The following is a 24,859-nucleotide window of genomic DNA, read 5'->3' as shown; positions in this document are numbered from 1 at the left end:
AGTCTATCCGAATGGGCTGCCTCTAATATAACTCGTAGTCATTCAATGTCGCTGTGAAATGCAGTGTGACATCTCCCCGGGGAGCTCAACAGATCATTTCAATAATTGAAAGGGCACATGGAGCTGCCATATGACAGCTTTCCTGTTGAGTTCAATTAACCCTATCTTTACTTTTCAAGACTGGGGTATTGTTTGAAGCATTTCTTTAATTTAATCCCAGCCCAGTGCATCGTATGCAATTCTATAATTGACATGTGCTTCTGCAAAACACAAGAAACTGTCTGACTTACAAAGGCCAGACCCAGTAGATCATTCCAGGAACTTGAGCGCAAAAAATCTAGTCTGACACTCCAGTGCAGTGCTGAGGGAGTGCTGCACTGTCGGAAGTGCCGTCTTTCAGATGAGATGTTAAACCGAGACTTTGTCTGCTCTCTCAGGTGGATATAAAAGATCCCAGGGCATTATTTTGAAAAAGAGCAGGGGAGTTATCCCCGATGACCTGGCCAATATTTATCCCTCAATCAATACCACTAAAACAGATTATCTGGTCATTATCACATTGCTGTTTGTGGGAGCTTGATGTGCGCAAATTAGCTGCTGTGTTTCCCACATTACAACAACAACAAGTGTATTTATATTGTGCCCTTAACCTGGTGAACCGTCTCAAGACACTTCACGGGAGTATTATGAGCTAAAAAAAAAAATTGACACCGAGCCGCATAAGTAGAAATTAGGGCAGGTGACCAAAAGCTTGGTCAAAGAGGTATGTTTTAAGGAGCGTCTTGAAGGAGGAAATAGAGGCGGAGAGGTTTAGGCAGGTAATTACAGGGCTTGGGGCCCAGGCAACAGAAAGCACGGTCACCAATGGTTGAGCGATTATAATCAGGGATGCTCAAGAGGGCAGAATTAGAGGAGTGCAGACATCTCGGGGGATTGTGGGGCTGGAGGAGATTACAGAGATAGGGAGGGGCGAGGCCATGGAGGGATTTCAAAATACGAATTTTGAAATCGAGGCGTTGCTTAACCGGAAGCCAATGTATGTCGGCGAGCACAGGGATGATGGGTGAGCGGAACTTGATGCAAGTTAGGATACGGGCAACTGAATTTTGGATCACCTCTAGTTTATGTAGTGTAGAATGTTGCAGGCCAGCCAGGAGTGCGTTGGAATAATCAAGTCTAGAGGTAACAAAGGCATGGTGACTACACTTCAAATAGTACTTCACTGGCTGTAAAGCGTTTTGAGATGTCCGGTGGTCGTGCTATACAAATGCAAGTCTTTCTTTCTATCATCATCATCATAGGCAGTCCCTCGGAATCGAGGAAGACTTGTTTCCACTCTTAGAATGAGTCCTTAAGTGGCTGAACAGTCCAATACGAGAGCCACAGTCCCTGCCACAGGTGGGACAGACAGTTGTTGAGGGTAAGGGAGGTTGGGACAGGTTTGCCGTGCGTTCTTTCTGCTATATACGCACACACCCCCCCTCCTTCCCTCTCTCAAGTTCTATAAGGCAGAGCCCTCATACTGCACTTGAATGCAATGATCCACCAGAGCACAGCACAAAGAGGGATATTAGGCAGTAAGGATCACGCACTGTGCGGCACCCACAAATATTCCCCCATGTGCTCTGCCCTGACAGTCCTTTACCTCAAAATGCAGTAAAAAGAAAATCTGTCCACTGCCTCTCACTCACCGTCACACATGCACTCAAACATTCTTCAGTTCCATATGTTCTGTCCTTTTTAGACTCTCAGTGCAAACTCTGTCTCACACTGCAATGCTCCTGTACTCCCTGTCCCAACCCCCACCCTCACTCTCTCATGCACGCTACCGCTCACAGATAGAGCCGCATGTTTACTCTCGTTCTCCTTCTGGCTTTCGATGGGATTTCCTCCGGCAACGACTTCTAGCCCTTTTTCCAGCTGCCGTCGGGGACAGAGAGGGGATTTCCAGCACAGGCACGATGGACCAAATGGCCTTCTGCGCTGCATCATTCGATGTTTGGTGGGACGATACCACCCACCGGAATTGCGGCCTCTATTGCCGAGGTTTTGTGCTCGAGACTCTGGAATGGGACTTGAACCCACGACCGTCTGGCTCAGAGGCAACTGTGCTACTCACTGAACCACGGCTCGTTGGCATTGTGATTAGTGGAACGTTCAGAGATGTAGCAGGGTTTGAGCGAGCTCGGGTCTTTTTTTTTATTCATTCATCGGATGTGGGCATTGCCCGCAAGGCCATCCCTTAGTGTCCTTGAGAAGGTGGTGGTGAGCTGCCTTGTTGAACTACGGCAGCCCGTGAGGCGAAGGTGCTCCCACAATGCTGTTAGGGAGGGAGTTCCAGGATTTTGACCCAGCGACGATGAAGGAACGGCGGTATATTTCCAAGTCAGGATGGTGTGCGACTTGGAGGGGAACTTGGAGGTGGTGGTGTTCCCATGAATAAGTCTGGATAAGTAAAACGGCACATGCGGGTTTTAGAGGTTGCCAGGAAGGACACCTTCAGCCACAGACGGCATCTTTAATCTGTTGTAAAGATGCAAAAGTTTGCTACGGATTTGATTACATGATGGACAGAAGGGAGCCTTGCCCAGTGCACATAAATCTCCTGGAGCTTTCCAGCACTGCACAAGTGAACTGCAACCAATAAAAATGATAAAGCACCTAGCACTTCAAAACCTTTTCCAGAGTTGAAGGAAAATATGTTCACTTTCACATGCTTCAGATAATTCTTGATTAACCATTTCACCAACCCATGGTGTTCCCCACCCAACAGCGGGCACACAGTTTTGGCAGTTGCAAAGTTCAGCTTTCCGTAGGGTTGGGGAATCTTTCCAAAATTTTGATGAATTAAAAAGGCAGTTTGCAGAATTTTTTTCTTCAGAGCTTCAACTTTATTTGAAGTGTTTGTGCAAATTGTTGTTTGTTTACAATAGCATGAATTGCCTTGACATGCATCACCGCCTCACCCGTGATGAACATTATTGGGGCAACACTTGCACGCAGCATTTCCAGCCAGCCCCCCCGTCCCATTAAGAAAAAAGTTTGCAAAACATTTTTTTCCCTGGTTAAAAAGTCAGCATGGCTCAGCACTGCTAATTTCAGTTATTCCAAATATGTCAGAATTAATCACAGTTGTTAACCTGCCTCTTGCATTCTGTGCAGATTTCCTTTCCCTTTCCAAAATACAAAGTTCCTGTTTGGCTCTTCATCTCTTTTGGCAGGAGAGGGCATATTATTAGGTTGAATACCAATTTTGAGGTTTTGCTTTGCAATACAGACTCGCTGGCTTAGATTCTGTCCCAGGTGTAAGAACCGCATTTATACAGCACCTTTCATAATCACCGGACGTCCCAAAGCGCTCGACAGCCAATGACGTACTTTTGAAGTGTAGCCACTGTTGTAATGTAGGAAACGCGGCAACCAATTTGCGCACAGCAAGCTCCCACAAACAGCAATGTGATGATAACCAGATAATCTTCTTTTCACTGATCTTGGTTGAGGGGTAAATGTTGGTCCGGACACCGGGGAGAACTTCCTGCTCTTTTTCGAAGTAGTGCCCTGGGATCTTTTACGTCCAGCCAACCAGCCAAGAGAGCAGAAGGGTAAAACGTCAAGTGCTGGAAATGGAACATAACACCAAAAAATGCTCTGGATGGGACACCAGAACTATGAGCTTGTCTTGTCTGAAATCTCTGCGTGCTTCCAGCATTTCCTGGGTTTTTACTACGGAATAAATAAAGAAATCCCCGCAAACTGTTCACCGAACTGCAACTCTCTGAGAAACATAGCAACAGGAGTAGACCATTCAGCCCCTCAAGCCTGTCCCACCATTCAATTAATCTGTATCTTAATTCCATCTACACCCCTTCCCCCACGGGTCCGTTACCCTCAATGCACTTACCTAACGAGGGTATTCTAGCATTCATTCGCAGAATACGATGCAGAACGTTTTGCATTGATTGAAATTTTTTTTTAAATGTTGAAGGTGGAAAAGGTTATATGCAGATTTGCCACTTGCCGTTTTCTCAATGCAGTTCCTAAGTTGAAGCACACAAACGAATTAACTGCTCGCGTGCTCATTGATTATTCAATACAATCAGTGCATCATTCTTACAGTGAAGAGCTCCTCAGTTTAAATATAGCTCCAGAGTAATGTAAACACTGCAGCTTCCAAACATTGTAGTATTTACACCATTTGCCGGTTTCTCAATTTATTTCACATAGTTACTGCGGTGAGCTAGTTCTGTGAGTTTTGTCCATTGCCCGCTAAACTATAGATAATAAAAAAGCACATTTCAATCTTCTGGGGGGAAAAAATTATTTTGTAATCATTTCCCTTTGATCAAGTTGCCTTGTTTTAAGTAGGTTGCTCTCTGGGAAACCTTAGAGCGACCACGACTGTTGGACCCAAAGGAGCTACAATTTTGGAGAACACTGACTACTCCAGGGGCGACCTAGTAAATCTCAAACACTTGCATGGGAATCTTCCAGAAGAATCAAAGACAACAAGGAGACTTAACTTTTCATTCTGAGGGCGCAGGCAGTGTGACCCCAGGATGCTTACGAAGAATTAAATCATTTCATATTACACAGAAAAAAATGAGAATTATTAGATTTTCCAGTCAGGAGTGGGAGGGTGGAGAATAATGCTGATGAGGAAGAAGGGAAAGATAAGGAGTGCCATTGTATTAGCGATGAGGAGATTTTAACCCAATGCCTCAGCTAGGTTGAAGATTTGGGTGAGTACTGAGGAAAAATATCAAAAGGTTCAGTAAAGGTAATTAGTGAAAAGCTCGCTTTGGGTGTATCGAGCACAATTTAGAGACGACATAATCTGCAGGGCTTGTTTTTAGTTGTGTCTTTATACTAAATGATTGAAATTTAGATCAATTTTACTTCGATGCCTTATTTTACTGAAACCTTTTAGCCTTGTTGCCAAATTAAGTTTATCAAGTGATTAAGTCATGGTAGGACAGCTCGGACACGTATTATGCTCCTCCTGTACTATGTGAGAAGTCAGGGACGCTTCTGGTGTCCCTGACGACTACGTGAGCGGGAAGTGTATCGGGCTGCAGTTCCTGACAGACCGCATTGCGATGCTGGAGCTGCGGGTGGATTCACTCTGGAGCATGCACGATGCTGAGAATGACGTGAATAGCACATTTAGTGAGTTGGTCTTACCGCAGGAAAAGGTTACACAGCCAGATAGGGGATGGGAGACCAACAGGAAGAGCAGTGCAAGGAAGGTAGTGCAGGGGTCCCCTGTGGTCATCCCCCTGCAAAACAGATACACCGCTTTGGGTATTGTTGAGGGGGATGACTCACCAGGGGAGGGCAGCAGCAGCCAAGTTCATGGCACCGTGGGAGGCTCTGCTGCACAGGAGGGCAGGAAAAAGAGTGGGAGAGCGATAGTGATAGGGGATTCAATTGTAAGGGGACTAGAGAGACGTTTCTGCGGCAGCAGCCGAGACTCCAGGATGGTATATTGCCTCCCTGATGTAAGGGTCAAGGATGTCTTGGAGCGGGTGCAGGGCACTCTGAAAAGGGAGGGTGACAGCCAGTTGTCGTGGTGCATATAGGTACCAACGATATAGGTAAAAAATGGGATGAGGTCCAACAAGATGAATTAGGGAGCTAGGAGCTAAATTAAAAAGTAGGACCTCAAAAGTAGTAATCTCAGGATTGCTACCAGTGCCACGTGCTAGTCAGAGTAGGAATCACAGAATAGCTCGGATGAATACGTGGCTTGAGGAATGGTGCAGCAGGGAGGGATTCAAATTCCTGGGGCATTGGAACCGGTTCTCGGGGAGGTGGGACCAGTACAAACCGGACGGTCTGCACCTGGGCAGGACCGGAACCAATGTCCTAGGGTGAGTGTTTGCTTGTGCTGTTGGGGAGGAGTTAAACTAATATGGCAGGGGGATGGGAACCTATGCAGGGAGACAGAGGGAAGTAGAATAGGGGCAGAAGCAAAAGATAGAAAGAAGAAAAGTAAAAGTGTAGGGCAGAGAAACCTAAGGCAAAAAGCAAAAAGGGCCACATTACAGCAAAATTTTAAAGGAGCAAAGTGTGTTAGAAAGACAAGCCTGAAGGCTCTGTGCCTCAGTGCGAGGAGTATTCTGAATAAGGTGGACAAATTAACTGCGCAGATAGCAGTTAACGGATATGATGTAATTGGCATCACGGAGACATGGTTCCAGGGTGACCAAGGCTGGGATTCATTTAGGAAGGATAGACAGAAAGGAAAAGGAGGCGGGGTGGCATTGCTGGTTAAAGAGGAAATTAATGCAACAGTAAGAAAGGACATTAGCTTGGATGATGTGGAATCGGTATGGGTGGAGCTGCGGAATACCAAGGGGCAGAAAACGCAAGTGGGAGTTGTGTACAGACCACCAAACAGTAGTAGTAAGGTTGGGGACAGCATCAAACAAGAAATTAGGGATGCATGCAGTAAAGGTACAGCAGTTATCATGGGTGACTTTAATCTACATATTGATTGGGCTAACCAAACTGGTAGCAATGCGGTGGAGGAGGATTTCCTGGAGTGTATTAGGGATGGTTTTCTCGACCAGTATGTCGAGGAGCCAACCAGGGAACTGGCCATCCTAGACTGGGTGATGTGTAATGAGAAAGGACTAATTAGCAATCTTGTTGTGCGAGATCCCTTGGGGAAGAGTGACCATAACATGGTAGAATTCTTTATTAGGATGGAGAGTGACACAGTTAATTCGGAAACTAGGGTCCTGAACTTAAGGAAAGGTAACTTCGATGGTTTGAGGTGTGAATTGGCTAGAGTAGACTGGCAAATGATTCTTAAAGGGTTGACGGTGGATAGGCAATGGCAAACATTCAAAGATCACATGGATGAACTTCAGCAATTGTACATCCCTATCTGGAGTAAAAATAAAACGGGGAAGCTGGCTCAACCGTGGCTAATAAGGGAAATTAAGGATAATGTTAAATCCAAGGAAGAGGCATATAAATTGGCCAAAAAAAGCAGCAAACCTGAGGTCTGGGAGAAATTTAGAATTCAGCAGAGGAGGACAAAGGGTTTAATTAAGAGGTGGGGAATAGAGTACGAGAAGAAGCTTGCCGGGAACATAAAAACTGACTGCAAAAGCTTCTATAGATATTTGAAGAGATAAAGATTAGTGAAGACAAACGTAGGTCCCTTGCAGTCGGATTGAGGTGAATTTATAATGGGGAACAAAGAAATGGAAGACCAATTGAACAAATACTTTGGTTCTGTCTTCACGAAGGAAGACACAAATAACCTTCCGGAGGTACTAGGGGACCGAGGGTCTAGTGAGAAGGAGGAACTGAAGGATATCCTTATTAGGTGGGAAATTGTGTTGGGGAAATTGATGGGATTGAAGGCTGATAAATCCCCGGGGCCTTATTGTCTGCATCCCAGAGTACTTAAGGAAGTGGCCCTAGAAATAGTGGATGCATTGGTGATCATTCTTCAACAGTCTATCGACTCTGGATCAGTTCCTATGGACTGGAGAGTAGCTAATGTAACAGCAGTTTTTACAAAAGGAGGGAGAGAGAAAATGGGTAATTATAGACCGGTTAGCCTGACATCAGTAGTGCGGAAAATGGTGGAATCAATTATTAAGGATGAATTAGCAGCGCATTTGGAAAGCAGTGACAGGATCGGTCCAAGTCAGCATGGATTTATGAAGGGGAAATCATGCTTGACAAATCTTCTGGAATTTTTTGAGGATGTAACTAGCAGGGTGGACAAGGGAGAACCAGTGGATGTGGTGTATTAGGACTTTCAAAAGGCTTTTGACAAGGTCCCACATAAGAGATTGGTGTGCAAAATCAAAGCACATGGTATTGGGGTAATGTACTGACGTGGGTAGAGAACTGGTTGGCAGACAGGAAGCAGAGAGTCGGGATAAACGGGTCCTTTTCGGAATGGGAGGCAGTGACTAGTGGAGTGCCGCAGGGTTCAGTGCTGGGACCCCAGCCCTTTACAATATACATTAATGATTTGGATGAAGGAATTGAGTGTAATATCTCCAAGTTTGCAGTAGACACTAAACAGGGTGGCGGTGTGAGCTGTGAGGAGGATGCTAAGAGACTGCAGGGTGATTTGGACAGGTTAGGTGAGTGGGCAAATGCATGGCAGATGCAGTTATATTTTGGATAAATGTGTGGTTATCCACTTTGGGGGCAAAAACACAAAGACAGAATATTATCTGAATGGTGGCAGATTAAGAAAAGGGGAGATGCAACGAGACCTGGATGTCATGGTTCATCAGTCATTGAAAGTTCATGCAGGTACAGCAGCGGTGAAGAAGGCAAATGGTATATTGGCCTTCATAGCTAGGGGATTTGAGTATAGGAGCAGGGAGGTCTTACTGCAGTTGTACTGGGCCTTAGTGAGGCCTCACCTGGAATATTGTGTTCAATTTTGGTCTCCTAATCTGAGGAAAGATGTTCTTGCTATTGAGGGAATACAGCAAAGGTTCACCAGACTATCATATGAGGAGAGACTGGATCAACTGGGCCTTTATTCACTGGAGTTTAGAAGGATGAGAGGGGATCTCATAGAAACATACAAGATTCTGACGGGACGGGACAGGTTAGATGCAGGTAGATTGTTCCCGATGTTGGGGAAGTCCAGAACCAGGAGACATTGTCTTAAGATAAGGAGTAGGCCATTTAGGACTGAGATGAGGAGAAACTTCTTCACTCAGAGAGTTGTTAACCTGTGGAATTCCCTGCCGCAGAGAGTTGTTGATGCCAGTTCATTGGATATATTCAAGAGGGAGTGAGATATGGCCCTTACGGCTAAAGGGATCAAGGGGTATGGAGAAAAAGTAGGAAAGGGGTACTGAGGTAATGATCAGCCATGATCTTAACGAATGGTGGTGTAGGCTCGAAGGGCCAAATGGCCTACTCCTGCACCTATTTTCTGTGTTTCTATGTTTCTAAAAATGATTTAATTTAAAATCAAATTTAAAAAAGAAAGTACGATCTGAAAGAGTACTGGACCCGTGATTGGTTCCTTTCGCTAATGGTGGCAACACACGGAGCGAAGTGGGAAGGCCCACTTTTATACTCAAGGCTGACTTTCCGCCAACAGTAAAAAATCCCCTACCGTGTGTTGTACCTGCAGCTGCTATAATATTACACTTAGTGGGGTGGCAATGCTGTCACAGCCTGCGGACTCCCCAGAGTAAAGGTACCAGGCCTCCCTAGCGACAAGCCTCAGCCAGTCCGGCAAGATTACTCTTTAACCACGGCCACTGGTTTACACCGAATGATTCGCTTAGATGTTCCACTTGCCTTTATTTTCAATTCGACAGTGATTCATTTTTATATAGCATAGCATTTACAGCACAGAAACGGGCCCATTCAGCCCAACTGGTCAATGCCGGTGGTTATGTTCCATACGAGCCTTCTCCCACCCTACTTCATCCCACCCTATTTCATCTCGAGGGGCCGTATGGCCTACTCCTGCTCCTATTTCTTATGTTCTTATCTCACCTTACCAGCAGCAAATGATAGGATGGAGACGGTGTTAATCGAACCAGTTTTGTTCTATTTTGAATGGGTTTCCAAAAGGCATTCGATAAGGTGCCACACAAAAGGTTACTGCAGAAGATAAAGGTACGCAGAGTGAGAGGAAATGTATTAGCATGGATAGAGAATTGGCTGTCTAACAGAAAGCAGAGAGTCGGGATAAATGGGTCCTTTTCAGGTTGGAAATTGGTGGTTAGTGGTGTGCCACAGGGATCGGTGCTGGGACCACAACTGTTTACAATATACATAGATGACCTGGAAGAGGGGACAGAGTGTATGTACATACATACATAAGAACATGTTCGTATGTTCTTATGTATGTTCTTATGTTCTTATTTTCTTATGTAGTGTAACAAAATTTGCAGATGACACAAAGATTAGTGGGAAAGCGGGTTGTGTAGAGGACACAGAGAGGCTGCAAAGAGATTTAGATAGGTTTGGCAGATGGAATATAATGTCGGAAAATGTGAGGTCATCCACCTTGGAAAAAAAACAGTAAAAGGGAATATTATTTGAATGGGGCGAAATTACAACATGCTACGGTGCAGAGGGACCTGGGGGTCCTTGTGCATGAATCCCAAAAAGTTAGTTTGCACGTGCAGCAGGTAATCAGGAAGGCGAATGGAATGTTGGCCTTCATTGCGAGAGGGATGGAGTACAAAAGCAGGAAGGTCCTGCTGCAACTGTATAGGGTATTGGTGAGGCCGCACCTGGAGTACAGCGTGCAGTTTTGGTCACCTTACTTAAGGAAGGATATACTAGCTTTGGAGGGGGTACAGAGACGATTCACTAGGCTGATTCCAGAGAGGAGAGGGTTACCTTATGATGATAGATTGAGTAGACTGGGTCTTTACTCGTTGGAGTTCAGAAGGATGAGGGGTGATCTTATAGAAACATTTAAAATCATGAAAGGGATAGACAAGATAGAGGCAGAAGGGTTGTTTCTACTGGTCGAGGAGACGAGAACTAGGGGGCACACCCTCAAAATACGAGGGAGCCAATTTAAAACCGAGTTGAGAAGGAATTTCTTCTCCCAGAGGGTTGTGAATCTGTGGAATTCTCTGCCCAAGGAAGCAGTTGAGGCTAGCTCATTGAATATATTCAAATCACAGATAGATAGATTTTTAACCAATAAGGGAATTAAGGGTTACGGGGAGCGGGCGGGTAAGTGGAGCTGAGTCCACGGCCAGATCGGCCATGATCTTGTTGAATGGTGGAGCAGGCTCGAGGGGCTAGATGGCCTACTCCTGTTCCTAATTCTTACGTTCTTATGTTACCATTGGAATTTCAACACCCCCCATCAGGAAATGTAGGCTAATTATTTTTTTCGATTACCGTTTGTTCATGGAATGTGAGCGACACTGGCAAAGGCCCCATTTCTTGCCCATCCCTACTTACCTTGAAAGAAAAGAAAGACTTTGATTTATATAGTGCCTGTCACAATCCCAGGATGTCCTAAAGTGCTTTACAGCCAATGAAGTACTTTTGGAATGTAGTCACTGTTGTAATGTGGGAAACGCAGCAGCCAATTTGCACACAAGCAAGCTCCCACAAACAGCAACGTGATAATGACCAGATAATCTATTTTAGTGATGTTGATTGAGGGATACGTATTGGCTAGGACACCAGGGATAACTCCCCTGTTCTTCTTCGAAATAGTACCATGGGATATTTTACGCCCACCAGAGAGAGCAGACGGGGCCTCGGTTTAACGTCTCATCCGAAAGATGGCACCTTCAACAGTGCAGCACTCCCTCAGCACTGCACTGGAGTGTCAGCCTAGATTTATGCGCTCAAATCCCTGGAGTGGGCCTTGAACCCACAACCTTCTGACTCAGAAGGTGAGTGTGCTACCCACCGAGCCACAGCTGACACTGGATGTTGAGTGATCAATTTCTGGACCATATTAATAACCAGGCGTAACCGTGAGACACTGCAGAAGCTGGAACAGCATCACTGGCACTCCTTATAGCTCGGGATCCATGAATCTGTGAGGCGAATCCTGGCGTTTGCACTGCCTGACCTGCGATGCTGGAGTCCGAACTGAACAAGCGACCGAGTCAAAGTGGAGAAAGAGCAACGTGTCAAAGGGATTTTCCATCTACCAATTACCCAGTCGTTATCTAAAGATTTGCAGTTTCACTAGACGGAGGTTTGGGTCAGAGGCAGGGGCTGATGCTACTCTCTTCACTCTATACCGAGCCTCTCACCTCCCAATACCATCCCCTAATGAACGCAAGTTACAGATTGACAAATCTGCTGGGAGGTTTTAAAAATAAAACCAGAGAACGCTGCCAGTGCCAAGCAGGTCAGTCAACAGCTGGAAAGAGAAAAGACTAATTAGTGTTCCGGGCGGACATTTTCCCCTTAGGAAAACATTTTAGGGAGGATTATAGATACAGTATCACTCAATCAGTGTTTGCACTGCACCATTACTGGGACATTCACAGGCCAAGTTAGTGTACACTTTTTAAAAAAGGAGCACTGAGAATTATCAGAACAGTCTTCCACAGGATTCTCTTCATCTTTTCTTCCTTCCATCCTTCCTTCCCTCCTTCCCTCCCTCACTACCTACCTTCCTTCCCTCCTTTTCTCCTCCCCTCCTTCATTCCCTCCCACCGTTTTTCCTTCCGACGGGTTGGTGGGGTGGGGGGAGGGGTGCAGGCGGTAATGGATAGGCCACTTGTTACAGACCCCGCCCGATTTTGCTTACCAGTGAAGTATATATATAAAGGGTGCCTGCCGAGTGGCCCATCCAATACTGCCCGCTTTGCACTCCTGTCCAAGTTGAATTCCCCCCCCGTGCAAGGTTAATTTGACTTTAGGCGGACTGAACAACACTAATCTTTTTGGAGTTTTATAGAGAATCAACTGGAAATGTCACAAGCCCATGCAGCTCTCAGTCTACAGAACTTGTCTGCTGGTTGTTTTTACTGGATGAAGATCATTTACTAGTCTGGGCTTGTGTGTGATCGGTGTTAGTACAATCCCTCCCGAGGGCTATTGAAGTATTATGAGGTTTATATAAAACCCGGTTTGTTTTTAATGGAAAGTCCGCAGATATTCAAATGTTGTTACTGAACCTGCCAAGATTAGAAAATTGCAAGTTGAGTTCAGGGATTTCAGATTATTATCATTTATTTGCCAGTATCGTGAGGTTTTGCTAGCATGGTATTCAGGAAATGAGTTGAAATATTTTGAATCTGCCAGTGAAATGGGGAAAGTTGGCGGTATTTGTTATGGACTGTATGTGGAACTCGGGGGTCGTACTAGGAGGGTTCTAGACAATCAGTCGTGGCATAATTAATACACTCTCGCACGCACGTTCTCACGCATGCCCTCACACGCATGCTCTCGCACACGGATGCTCTCACACGCATGCTCTCCCACACGGACGCTCTTACACGCATGCTCCTGCACGCACGCTCTCACGTGCACACGCTCTCTCACACACACACACGCTCTCGTGTGCACACTCTCACACGCACACGCTCTCACGTGCACACTCTCACACACGCGCCCACACACACACTCACACACACTGTTACAACAGTATCCTTTTAGCTCCAGGGCCCAGAATCTAATTCCAGCCAAGCAGAGGGGATTATGCAGTGGCGAATTTCAAGGCAGGTTTATATCAGGAAGCAATTGCCATGCCAGTGCTTGCCTTGGCACAAGATGAAGCCCAGTGCTGAAACGGACATCGCTATGGTAAATAAAAACACTGTCGATGTATGCAAATCTTCAAAAACCCCTTTTTTTTGCCATTTTATCCTTTTGGTTTTATGGTCAGCCTATTGAGTCTGTATCTGTGTCAGTTTTTTGAGATTTGTTTGGCTTAAGTGCCTGTGATTATTCAGCCTATTTGCCTTGATTAGCTCCACCATGACCAACCCCCGGTCTCATTTATTCTGGTTCCTCATTCATGCGTCCCAGCCCCAATGGCAACTCACTCTGGCCTGAACAACGGAGCCCTCAAAATGTCAGCGGGGGTGGGGAACCATTTTTCAAAGTCCTGAGCCCAACATTAGTGAACGAGACACTGTTTAAATCCCCCCGCCACTCCCGGAAATGTCCCCATCTCAGCCTAGCTGTACCACGGGAGGTGACGTACGATAGCCGGGTGCCTCCTCCGACAGCGCAGAGGGCTGTTGTGTTCAGCGGCACCACCGGCCTAGGGCTTGAGATGCAGCTTCTTAGCTGCTTGTGCTGCTTGGCCCGAGGTGTCGGGCTGGTTGGGGAGGGATTTGTGTGGAGAAAATAGAGGGATCCATATCACGGTGAAAGTATTCGAATCGCTGTGCTTGTTTGGGGGTTTGTAACACCACCCCCCTCCTCCTCTCCGTCTTCCAGCTTAGCTTTTGTTTAAATAGGTTATTCGGAAAGTTTCCTAATAGATACATCGACATTGTATGCGATCTCCTTTCCTTCGCCCCAAAAAATGCAGAGTTGCTAATGGTTTTTATAGCATCTGTCACGGAGTAATGAACATTTTTCAAGAGCCACTTTTAAATTGTAAATTTGCAAAGGCCTTGCACCTATTCCCTTGAGTTGTGTTGTAGTGTACAAGTTTATTAACGGCGCCAAGAATTTCTTGGATCCATTCCATTTCAGGCAACAACAAAAAAAAGCTCCCTTGCTTTTAAATGCTAAAGTGACACTAAGCCTCCGATCTGTTACTTAAAGGTGGTTTACGAGTGTGTTTCATTTTCAGTGTGAAACCAGATTGCAAAGTAAAGGTTTCTCGAGCAGAACTTTTTATCCTTTGATTTTTTTTTTAAATATTCCGTTCCCTCACCCAACCCCCCCAAAAAAAATCCCCCAGCCCAAGCAGAACCAAACTTATTGATTGCAGTTGCGATAAAGCGAAAACTGTACGCGTCTTTTAGTTCATAGTGGCTCGGATCTCTCGACACAGGAGGGCTGCGGTTTGTCGTGAGCCGTTACAGCCTGCCCACTGCTAGCGGTCCGGTCTCCCCCACAAACACTGGGCCACTTGGATGAGGCACTGGAGGGGCTGCTGGCACCAATCTGACCTTGTTCCAGCTAACTAATCGGTCGGTGCGTTCAGGGGGGAAAATAAAGGATGGGGGGTGGGGGGGAATTAATTTTTTTTTAAACGTAGTTAGCAGAAAAACATTCCTGACGTGCCTGGGCAGAGATGAGCCCCACAGTTGGGTTCCTGTCCCCGTTCAAATGAGCGCCATTGAGACCGACGTCAGTCTAACTCAATGTGGCCTTTATCTAAAATCAGCGAGAGATAACCCTTGCTGTAGTTTAAAGAGGAAGTCAGCAGTAGCTGTTAGACTTTCGGAAGACATCCAAAGTCATCATTTGTGTATATAAAGAGCTGTGCCTAAATAAACACTTTCTATAAGTCTGGGGAGGTTGCATCAGAAACGCAGTTTGAGAACACATGTTACTTCATTATAATATAAAAATAAATAAACACTTGGCAAGCCCGCGCTGAAAAGGCTTTTTTTGTTGCTCTTGCTTCCCTTGGCACGTGCGATGTTAGAAAACGGATGGTAAGAACTGTTAGGATGTGAGTGTGAACTTCTCTGACGGCGCTTTCGCTCTGCTCTTTCCAAGCAGCCCTTTGCCAGCACAGTGTGAGCAGTGTCCAAAGCAAGCACAACATTCCTTCCAGTAACAGCACACGCTGGCTGACTAGGTTTTAAAAACGGGGCTTCCGTTTGCACATGCTTCCTCTTTCTCTCATTATCTTTCTCTATCTTTCTTTCTCTCTCATTATTTCCCTCTCTCTTTCTCTCTCACTGTCTTTCTCATTATCTCTCTCTTGCTATATCCCTCCTTCTCTAATTATCTTTCTCTCTCATTATTTCTCTCTCTCTCTCTTTCTCCTTCTCTCTCACTGTCTTTCTCATTATTCTCTCACTATATCCCTCCTTCTCTCATCTTTCTCTCATTATTTCTCTCTCTTCTCTTTCTCTCTCACTGTCTTTCTCATTATCTCTCTCTCTCACTATATCCCTCCTTCTCTCACTATCTTTCTCGTATTATCTCTCTCACTATTACTCACCGTCTTTCTCCCTCCTTGCTATATCTCTCTGTGCCTCTTTCTCTCTTTCTCACTATCTCTCTACCACTCGCTCGCTTTACCTTGCACACTCCTGCTTTCTCTGTCTCTCTTGTCAACACTTAAAATCCTAAAGGAAAGAGAATTCTTGGACACGGGTGATGAAACTTGAAGTGGAGATTTGTTTTTTCTATTCCATTAGGAAACTCAAACGTTCTGAAGTTTAAGAAGATGTATCATGTTCATATTTCTCATACCTATGCCATATGAAAACTACTTTGAATCACTCAGAGCCAATATGTTTATAATTCTCTAACAATTCATTTCAGTAAGATACCACATTTCATTTTGAATTTAAAAAAAAATGAATGCACCAGTGATGTAATATTAACCGGGCTGCATTTAGTTTCGTTTTGTCATATAAATGTCACATTCTGGCAATTAAAATTAAGTTGCGATTACTCTAGATCTCTGAGGTGTTAGTTTGAGATGTTGTTTAAAGTGGCGTCTCTTGTTCTGACTGTTTGCTTGACAGACAGCAATACTGCGGAGCAACAAAGGCCGAGAGGCATATTGTATTCTTGCAGGCTCTAAAGAAAAGATGTACTTAGTTTTTCAAATGAATTGTGAATCTTCCGGAGCGATGTGTAGTCTGGGTATTGGCCACCTAGTGACGATTGTCGGATGAGGACAGGATGTAGGCTTGTTTTTTTCTCAGTGGGTGTCAATATCTACAATATTTCCGCCTTTCGAGCAAGATGTTAAACTGAGGCCCCATCTGTCCTCTCAGATGGAGGTAAAAGATCCCATGGCACTATTTCGAAGAAGAGCAAGGGAGTTATCCCCAGTGTCAATATTTATCCCTCAATCAACATCACTAGAACAGTTTATCTGATCACATCACATTGCTCTTTGTGGGAGCTTGCTGTGCACAAATTGACTGCCGCGTCTCCTACCATGATTGCACCTCAAGACGTATTTCATCAGCTGTAAAACGCTTTGGGGCGTCCTGAGGTTGTGAAAGGCGCTACAGAAATGCAAGTCTTTCTTTACCAGTGTACAGGACATGTCTGGCTATGGAAATAAGAAGCCTAATTTTATTACTGTAAAGTGCCTTTTGAGTGTCTACTGATGTAAAAGGGGGAAAGTTACGCTGCAATGCGTGGGGGGTGGGCCTGCTGCTGAGAACAGTGAGCTTGCAATTCTCACCCCTCAGTGAGAACTTTGCCACATGGGATTCGAAGATGTCAGTTATTTGAGCAGGCCTCAGTGCTCCTTGGTTAAGGAAGACGGTGGGGAGGAGGGGGAAGGGGGTAATTGTGTGGGGCCCCTGCTCCCAACCGCTGTCCAGTGACTTCTGCTGGAACCTGGGCGTGAGTCAGTGTCAGGAGGGCGGGCAGCATCGAGCTGGGCTGTGATAATCTGGTCTTTGCCCTGTGAGTTTTGAACGCGGATGTGTTCCTCCGTAAGACGCAGGCCTCTTCATAAACATGAGGGCGTTGGGAGCAGCTTCCCGACTGTCTCTCTCGCTTGTGCGACAGACTGCCGTAAAAACTAAAATGGCGCGCAAGACGATAGCTTTCAAACTGCACTGATGGTCCCGCTGTGAAAACCAGACATCCGCTCCCACGGGCCGAACCTGCTGAGCTGGGAGGGCTCGTGTACAGTGGGATGAGTTTCCCTTTCATAGTCTGGCTGGGCCCTTCTTTTCCCCCACCATCTCCCGCCTCATTCGGAAAACCATCCTAGACTTCGCGTGCGGAAAGACACCGAGATCTGTGAACGCGCATCAGGTTTTGGGAAGCCTTTGCGGAATTACTGTGGCACGTGCAGCTTTGAGTTAGGGCTGTCCCACTTTCTGCAGTGGCTTTTTACCCGAATCCCACCTCGCTCCAGAATCGCAGTTTTACGATATTTTTGATATATTTTTTTAACTGCATTCTGTTAACAAAATATTCCCCCCGTGCATTGTGTAAAATCCCAGGCATTTTTTTTTAAAAACCTGATATAATTCATTTGTAGTCGCACCAGGGAAAAAAACAAACCGTGGCCCCATACCGTCACTGCCCACAGTGGAATTTTTTGGCTCCCTTATCATACCAACATTCCCGGCTCAACAGAGCTTTTCAAGCCCACCGTCAGATCGGATGCATCCTGGGTGGTGCTGTTACCACCACTTACAGATATTGGTAAATGCCGTAAGACTGTCCCATGGCTTGAAGTGGATGCCAAGACCCATCCTTACTCTGCCACTCCTTTCCCCACCATCTACCCTCTCTTGCCACCCTAACCACCGCCTGATTTATCCGAGCTCCCCTGCCACTCTTTTCTACCTTGCACTGTAGACCTCCACCTAGGTTTCTCGGTAAATAAACCAGACTGGTTATAGCTTGTGTCACTCTGTCCAGTTTGATCCCGCAATGCGTGCCTGCTGGGAAGCGTTGACCCTACAAATCTGGAGAACTATTTTAAGTGCGGTCGTACAAGTGGTGGATGCCGGAAAAATAATTTGCCACAATTTAGTGGACGTGAACCTCGGGGAATGTAAAGTGCAGAGAATAGGATTCCTATTACTGAGTGCACAGTGTAGTTAACCCTATTGCACGAATGTCAGGCGGTCTGCTTCGTATAGCCCATGTAAAGCTGTAACCTTGGGTGAGAATCATTCCCATAGCAAATGTTCTTATTTTCCCCTTCCCTTCCACCCCAACCCAGTGCCATACTCAAAACTGTAAGGGGCTTTTGAATAGACGTTCTGAGATTGAGCATTAAAACCGTCGAATTTGCTCTTGGCTGCGACTTTGGAAATTGAGGATAGCTTTAAAATATTAAAAGACTTTGAGTAGGTGAGTCCTGTCATTTTCCTGTCTGTGTGTAGGCCCTGGCTGCTGCTTAGTTGCAGCTTTTTAACGTTTTTATTATTTTGTTTCGGTTTTGTATCATTAATTTCCTCCGCCACCAAAAACAAAAAGGTGATGCCTGTAGGCTGCCTTTGCTGCCCGTTGGCTGAATTCAGACGCAGCACTTATTAATGCATTCCCCCCCCACCCCCCCCCAATCCAGCTCGGCTCTGGGGCTGAAAATTTAGCTTTGTGGTGCTGCTTGGGGCTTAGCGAAATAGCGCGCACACTGAACCGATACTGTCTCCTTAGCTGTTTCAACAGGGTAGGCTAGAAAAAAAATTAAAATCTTCCTAGCTCCATTCATTCTCCGCAGGAATAGCAGCAGGTTTTTGGATTAATATATCACACTGGGGGATTTAAAAATTCTATCTTGTAAACCGCAGTCACCCACTTTACATTCTAACTCTTGCCTTATTCAAATAAGGTGTGATTGAGTTTTCTGTTTGACTCTGCTTTCTGTGCATCAAATTTGTATTGTAGGGAATAGGAACGATTCTTGTGGCAAAACCCACTTTTTAAACCCACCTTTGATCGCACAGCCCCTGTCGCCCGAGTGTCACAGTGGGCAGCGGGCAAGTGAAGCTAAGACTGCTGGGATTTGTCAGACCAGCGACCGTGGAAACCTGCCTCCTGCGCCCCCCCCCCCCACCCCCCGTGTCTTAGCACCTGCCCCCGGCATAATCACACCTAGTAACCGGTAGCAACGAGACCTCGGCGTGGCTCCCCTCCGTGACGGCAAATCGTGGCTCCATCGCTTCTACCTCCCCCGTGCGGCGTGTGTGGCGGGGTCTCCGTCTCCGTGACATCGAGGCCGAGTTGCGTTGGCTCGCACGGGCAGTGGCCGTGGCCGCGCTTTGCTCGTTAGATCAACATGGCACTCGGGCCACTCCCGCAAGACCGCAAGCCTGTGATACACAAGGCCCTTCAAGTAACGGGAGGTCATTTTCAACATCATAGGCGACCCCTCGAACGGGGATCACTTGCTTCCACTCCAAAAGGGATGAGTTCGCAGTCGCTTCAGTGGAGGACCTGATATTCCAGTCCTGAAGATTCGGTGTTGCTTCGCCCAGTTTCTGCCCTTCTCTCGCTTGAAGGTGGACTTTTGCTGAAGTTCAGCTCCACGAGCAATGGGTTACCTCCTGCAAATGGCCATTCTCTTGCATGAGTCTATACAGTGGATATTGGAAGCTTAATTAACTCCAAGATGGGGGGTGGGGGGGGCAGAATCAAAAGAAAAACTTGCATTCCTATGTCGCCTTTCATGACCTCAGCGCGACCAAAACGCTTTACAGCCAGTGAAATAGCTCTGAAGTGTAGTGACTTTGTAATGTAGGAAACGCTATGTGTGCGTACTAGGTCCGTGCAGCAGAGCAAGTCTCTAGTCGTCCTGGTTTATCCTTGCCACTGGCTAAAGGCCGAGCTCTGTCAACCCACACGTTAAAAGAAATCCACGCACAGAAATGAGCCAGGTTCTGCCATGGGTTGGTGGGGCGGGATCCGCTCCACTGGATCAGTGTTTCTCAAACTTTTTTGGGTTGAAGGGCCCCTTTTCAAATGGATTAGTAATCGCAGGACCGCCCCCCCCAACCATATCTAAATTCAAGAGTGGGGGAGTGGGGCTAATTGGATAGTTCTATCAAAGAGCTGACACAGGCATGCTGGGCTGAGTGGCCCCCTTGTGTGCTGTATCCATCTATGATTCTATGATAACAAGAGGTACTTGTCATGCCTTCTTGGATGTGAGCTTGAAAGGGTTAATGGTTGAACTTTGCACGCTACAAGGTATGTTTCCAGTTTATTTGGAGAGAGGGGCGGGACCAATAAAAGCAGTGCTGTCTGTTTTTTTTTTAAAGAGGCCGCTGCAACCTACGGAGGTTAAGGTGTCAGAACCGTTTGGATCTACAATTGTGTTGGTCGGAAGCCATGCATGGGTTCAGATGGGTGGAGGAGGAGGGTGGGGGGAAGTATCTAGGTCATCAAGAAGGCAACACTGCACGTCTGGTAGGAAGTCCCAGCCGAAAACCTTCAGTGCGCGAGTGTTACGCATAGGAGCGGCAAGGCAAATGAATAACAAGGTTGTCCAGATAAGGTGGACATGCCCTTTATCACAGCCTTTATCTAGACGAACTAGCCATGAGTTCCTCAAGAGTTGTACAAATTCACAAGGAGGAAGCCTTGAGACATTTTCGCATCGTTTAGTGGGCCCTTGCCTTACTGATACGGTTGGCCTCGTTCGCATCAGCTAAATGGCTCTTTTAATACGATTGCTCAAAAAAGGCAAAAGTCAAATCAACGTAAGAAGAACTGAGCTGGAGTGAAAAGATCTGCCAGCGAGATTTAGACTAGAGACACACCCCACCATTTTTTAGCCTGCGGCGGCCCGGCCCGGAAATCGACACGGTCTCGGCCTGCAAGACCATCAGCAGGCCGGGGCCATTGGAGGGAGCAGATTGCGGCAGCATACCACTGCAGGGAGCAGCGCGTGCTGCTGCAGGAGGGTGATGGCTACGAAGCCAGGTCGCTGAGTGCTGTGCGGGCAGACACAGCAGGAGGGGCGAAGGAGCAGCAAAAGTCCGTAGAGGGAAGTGACCGGGGCCCAGGAGAGGCGTGAATCTGGAGCCCAGAAGAGGCGAAGGCCCAGGGGCTGCACGGGCCAGCTCACATTGCGATATGTGCGCGCTCGGTCTGTGCAGCAGAGCTGGTCTCCAGTTAGTCTTGGGTAATCCTTGCCACTGGACCAAGCCCTAGCTCTGTCAAGCCCATGTGGTGGCTGGTGTGCAACGGCCACCCCACGTTAAAAAAATCCAAGCACAGGCATCTTCCACCCTTCACGATGTAGTTTGGTATCTGGAAAATTAGGTCCTTCATTGAAACACCTGTGAACTCATTCCTTTTTGGCGTGGAAGCAAGTCATCCTCGCTGCGAGGGACTGCCTATGATGATGATTTTTAGCCTTTGGAATGACCAATGTCACAGAAACACTACAGTTTTCTTCGTAGGGCTACAAGTTGCACAGCTTTCAAATGCATGTCTTTCTCTGCATCTACCACAACCAAGCAAAGAGAGGCGTAGAAAGAGGCAGGATTGCAATTTCCCAACGAATGCGATGAGGGTGGACATGAAGGGCCAGTGCCACTTCCACACGGCTCTCTCGGCGGGCTGGCGGTAACAACAACAACTTGCATTTATACAGCGCCTTTAACAGAGTAAAATGTCCCAAGGCGCTTCACGGGAGCGCTATCAAACAAAGTTTAAGAAGTGCAGTGGTATTAGATTTATAGAGTTTTTTTCTGTCATAAGGGATCAGAATATCCTTGTTTCGTCGCTGTAAGTTCATCTGAAATATAGCGGATCCCTCGGCCTAAGCTGCACAGTCTAGATTGAAGGTTACTCAATTTGCACATCACTCAGATAGGCACTCTGATCAGGAGAGGGTTTTGGACTTGGCAGAGAGTCCAGAGAGGCCACCTCCGCCACACCCCCTCCACCAATCCGAGGCCATCCCTTGAAGAAATACTAGCATTAAAGTTCAGTAGTAGCCAAGGTTTGGGGTAGAAGGTAACCACAGAGCCAGTATATCCGGACAACAATCTGCACACTAAGATTAGGCAAGGCACACCAAGGGGTTTATTCCATGATACTGCACCCCTGGCAGGAAGTGGTGCTTGAAAGGGAGGGTTCGAGTTAGAGACGGGCCTACAATATTGTGGTCCGATTCTCTGACCAAGGCTACCTGCCAGTGCAGATCCACACTAGAAGTGACGAATCAGTGAATTATCCTCACAAATCCTCCCGCCCACCCCCCCCCGCAACCCCTCCCATAAAATATTAACTTGTACAAATAAGGCCAGCCTGTAATATTACTTCAAGTCAGACCAGAACAATCCATTTAAATTGAAAAGTAAGTTTAAAATAGATATTGGGATTTTGTTTTTAACTTGAAATGTTTGGAATAATATAAGATACATTAGCAGAATGAGACGTCAGCAGCAGAGGTGTTAAAAATGGTCTAGATAGGCTGAAAGGCCTTTTCCGATTGGCTGTTCGTTGTGTCAGACTGGGATGTGGTAATTGTCACATTCTTGCCAATCTCACATGGCAAGCCCGCATCAATTAGTACGTAGTGATACTCTGATAATTTCATGGCAACAAAACCAGCCTCATTTAGGGCAGCACGACTGTGGGCTCTGTTGCTGACAGCAGTAACCGCTGGGTTTGGATATGCCGCTGTTTTTAGTAATTGAGCGGCAGATCAGAATCTGAGGTCCTGCTCCCAGTGAAGCTCGGATATCCTTTTTGAATCGGACTCAAAAATTTCTATTTACCAAGTTTATCGTAGGGATCTATACACTAAGTAAGTGACTTTTAAGATTCTTTAGTATAGGACTTCTCTTCATTACCCAACCCCCACCAAATTTCCTGTCCCTCCCCCCTCCCCCCGAATATGACTAGACAGTATAAAGGAGTGTTTGATTGTCCATGTCGGTCCTGTCAAAACCCAATGTGGACTTTCCAACACGGGTCAATGGATGATGATTATAAGTCTCAACCGTTGCCCATTTTTAACCTTTTTCCCACAGGTGCTTATTTTACAAATTGAAAGAACTAACATTTATATAGTGCCTTTCACGACCTGGGGAAGTCCCAAGCGTATACAACCAATGAAATCTTTTTTTGAATTGTAGTCACTGTTGTAATGTAGGGAACCGCAGCAGCCAATTTGCATACAGCAAGCTCCCACAAACGGCAATGTGATAATGACCAGATAATTAGTTTTTTTTTTGTTATGTTGATTGAGGGATAAATATTGGCCAGGATACCGGGGAGAACTCCCCTGCTCTTCTACGAAATAATGGCGTACGGACCGGGGGGGGAGGGGGGTGCAGGGGCGGGGGCTTGGTTTAATGTCTCATTCTCACTGCTGCCTGAGCAGATCAGCTCACTCAGGCCAGGGATCAATCTTGGTCTCTCTGGCTCAGTACCGCAACAGACTGTTCATTTACCCATTTGATGGTAGCTGTGTTTTGAGGCAGTGGATCCGATAGAATAGAATTGTTGTTCCAAGTGCGATTTTTTTTTTTATAATGAGTGGCAAAAGGTTGGCAGATGCCAGATTCTAGAGCTGAACCACTGCGTTGGACCATTTCTGCAACATCTTCTGTGTCAGTGGCAAATTTTGAGCTGTAAATCCATCCCGTGGCTGGCAGTTTGGGCTAATTGGTTGACATTTTCTAGCTTCTGGCTATTTAAATCAACCCCTGGAACTTGTACAGGCTTTGCGGGAACACAGCAGCTGCATTTTTGATTATTACGTCTTTTTTTTTTGTCCTTTTCCGAGGTAGGATATTAGTGACCAGTGCAAATTCAGCTCTGTAAGCTGAGGGGTAAGGCAACCATTGTTGTGGAGGACTGTGCAGGAGCTGCTGTGGGGTTTTTTCATATGGAAATGCAGAATAATGGGGTGATTAAATAGAGCTGTATATAAAAGTACATCTGACATTAGAATTAGCATAATACTATGTAGCCTAAGGCTGAGGACTTTATTTGCCATCTGTGACTGAGCAAAATCCCCCCGGGGGCGGCTAAAATATTCTGAATAAACTCAACCCAAAGCCTTATTGAAAGTAAAATACCATTTCTGGCACATCATATTGATTTTGCTTAATTGCGGTGCAGCTTCGAACATTTAGTTACTGATGACTTTTGTACTGCCTGACAGGCCGCCGAGTATCTTTCCGACTTGAGAGGGTGGGTTTACACAAGCTAGCTTTTGCCCCACTATTGACGGAGCGACCTAATCCCTCACACCCTCGCCCTCGGTATCTTCCCTCTGGGTTGTAACCACACGGGATTATTGTTCTTCAGTTTATTTTGTTGCTGTTGTTGTTGTTGTTGTTGCCGCCAACTTGGGGATGGAGGAATGAAAAATGTTCAACGTAAAGGAATGGCACTCGCTTTGCCACTTGTTTTAGAGGGAAATTCAGGAAGCTCTTCTGGTATGCAAAGCCAAAAACGCCCTTTAAAACTTGTCCAGCGATGCAGCAAAGTAGGATTGGGGACAATCTAATCTTTTTTGGTGCATTCATTCATTTTGCCAGACCCCACCCTACTGAAAACCACGTTGAAAGAACATCAAAATTAGGAGAAGGAGTAGGCCATTCGGCCCTTCAAGTCATTCATTAAGATCCTGCCCGATCCCTTTATTCCTTGATTTCCCGAGAGTCCAAAAATCTATCGATCTCAGCCTTGAATATACTTTGACGACGCAGCACCCATAGCTCTCTGGGGCAGAGAATTCCAAAGATTCACAACCCTCTGAGTGAAGAAATTCCTCATCATCTCAGTCTTAAATGGCCGACCCCTTATCCTGAGACGATAC

At 46.2% G+C, this 24,859-nt stretch overlaps 1 protein-coding gene across 6 annotated transcripts in view; it reads left to right on the top strand.

Moving 5' to 3' along the window:
- Positions 1–24,859, top strand: part of LOC139263451 (B-cell lymphoma/leukemia 11B-like) — a 188,144-nt gene that overhangs the window by 140,789 nt on the left and 22,496 nt on the right. The gene's annotated exons all lie outside the window — the stretch shown is intronic.

Source organism: Pristiophorus japonicus, chromosome 4 (assembly GCF_044704955.1).
Source record: "Pristiophorus japonicus isolate sPriJap1 chromosome 4, sPriJap1.hap1, whole genome shotgun sequence".
Lineage (NCBI taxonomy): Eukaryota > Metazoa > Chordata > Chondrichthyes > Pristiophoridae > Pristiophorus > Pristiophorus japonicus.
The sequence above is the reverse complement of the archived record's forward strand: the minus strand, read 5'-3'. Positions and strand labels throughout refer to the sequence as shown.